Source organism: Frieseomelitta varia, unplaced genomic scaffold (assembly GCF_011392965.1).
Source record: "Frieseomelitta varia isolate USP_RPSP 00005682 unplaced genomic scaffold, Fvar_1.2 scaffold_886, whole genome shotgun sequence".
In the NCBI taxonomy this organism is placed as follows: domain Eukaryota; kingdom Metazoa; phylum Arthropoda; class Insecta; order Hymenoptera; family Apidae; genus Frieseomelitta; species Frieseomelitta varia.
The window spans coordinates 914,338-916,326 of NW_025110685.1; the positions used below are offsets into that span (position 1 = coordinate 914,338).

General features: G+C 48.2%; 1 protein-coding gene across 2 annotated transcripts in view; it reads left to right on the top strand.

Moving 5' to 3' along the window:
* The first annotated feature begins 828 nt into the window (after positions 1-828).
* LOC122537107 (LIM domain only protein 3-like) overlaps positions 829-1,989 on the top strand; it is a 72,433-nt gene continuing 71,272 nt past the window's right edge. For both annotated transcript variants that reach the window (XM_043670061.1, XM_043670062.1), the window contains exon 1: positions 829-1,267. The gene's annotated coding sequence lies outside the window, so the exon portion shown is untranslated. The remainder of the gene's footprint in view (positions 1,268-1,989) is intronic.

Here is a 1,989-nt window from a genome sequence, read left to right on the forward strand (position 1 = left end):
CAGAAAAACGCTTCGCACGCATCAACGTTTCTGCGTCTTTTAGCGTTAATGCCAAATAACTTCCACCTGTTGCTACAAAAGAAAAATACGTTGCGTCGATCAATGATGCTTGGCTGGCTGGCGTGCACGCGAGGAAGTTGCCTCGTCCGCTAATGACGAAGACGAACCGAGCGAGTGCAATCTATTTTCTAATGTTCGAACGACGAAAAAAATTAACCCTCGACGATCAGAAACCCGTTTCGCCGTCAATTTGTATTTCATTCGAGTTTATTTTACCAACCTAGTTATCCCGTCGTTAAAATTCAAGACCGTTGGTACGGACGATACCAACTCCCCTTCTAACGTTTCCTCGTCCGCGACACCGTCCGAAAGTTCTGGCAAAAAGTTCGATGAATAATACGGTGACGGGTGGCATTAACTATCGGCCGGTGTCCTCGGAGAATCTTCGACGTCGTTAGTTTCCCTTAATTACTCTGCTCGCCTCGCTCACCCTCACTTACCCCCCTAGCCCCCTCTAGTCTCACCCTCGACTGGCCTCCTGTGTCGGTGGATTCTCCGGATCGAAGAAGTCAGGTTCGCAAGTTGCCGAAGCTCGGACGGGAGAGAGAGACGGTTCTCACGCTCGTTAGAAGCTTAAGGAAAAAGCACGTTAGGGGTGGGATAGCGTAGGAACGTGGACAACCCACGAAGACGTGCCCCTTTCGGGATGTCCTATCGTCACCCCGAGCTTATTCCGCCCCTTAAGTTCAGGCCACACCCGCAATCATGCGCAGTTTCCACCCATCGGCCAATGAAAGCTCGAGAGCTTGCAAGCTCTGCTGAGCGGCTTTCGAGCCGAGCCACTCCGACAAACACCACGTGCCACGCGGCCGAGTTGCACGTGCGTTCGCGGAGCTGTCGAGCTTTTGCGCGTCGTCGCCGCGAGTCAAGCCCTCCAATAGACGCGTCTTTTCAGCCCACGATTCAGCCGCGTTCACCGCTATCGCCGGTTGACTTTTTTCCATTCTCGTTCACTCTCTCGGCCAAACACAGCCCGTCCCCTTTTGCTTTTGCGTCCTTGCTCTTCGTTCGAAGACAATAGTTTTGTTATCGCACAGTTTCGTTCTGCATGCTGAAGAGAAACGACCGATCTGGCGATCGACCGAAGATAGAGAGGAAGACACTGAGACTTCGTGGTCCTGAACCGCCTCAACACCGGCGAGTCGAGGCGCGAGACACGTAGTTGACGAGAGGCAGTTGAGAATTTCCGAGAGACACACGGGAGAACGTAAGTAAGAGTTATTGGTTATACCTAGAACGCGTTTCAGGTAGTATTCGAATGGAAATCGTTGGTAGAGACAGATCGTAGGAATCGATCGAGTGACGAGTGGCTGGCCGATATTCAACAGTTGGTCTTTCTTTTATCTTCCAAAACTCGACCCTTCGCGCTCCCCCTGCATCGAGCCCTTAACAGGTTCGCTCTTACGTCACCCTCGATTCCTGCAGCGGTAGATCGTGCCTCTTGGGTAAGAGGTTGTCGACAGCTTCCGCTCGTAAAACAAACACCACCGGGGCGCGGAGACATCTTATTTCTAATTTCTCTTTCAATTTTTTTTCTTCTTTTTAACATCGTTTCATCTTACTATCGAATAGTCTCAATCATTTATCACATTCCATTAGAAAAACAAAAGAAAGAAAAGAAAAACGAAAAACATCCCCTCCAGCGAAAGGAATACGTATAATTAAAAAAGAATGCAAACATCGTCTCGCGAAATCCCGAAACACGTAGAAACGTGGACGAGCGAACAGCAAAAAGAAAAGAAAAAAAAAAAAAAAAAAAAAGGAAAAGAAAAAGAGAAAAACAAATACGTCCTTTGCGTAGCAGGTTCGGATTTAGATGTCGACGAAAATGGGGAATAATAACGGAACTAAACTTTATTTTTGCAGTTCTTTCGGTATTTAGATCGATTTCTGTCGACTCAGTCGCGTCTTTCGACAAACGAGAAAAAA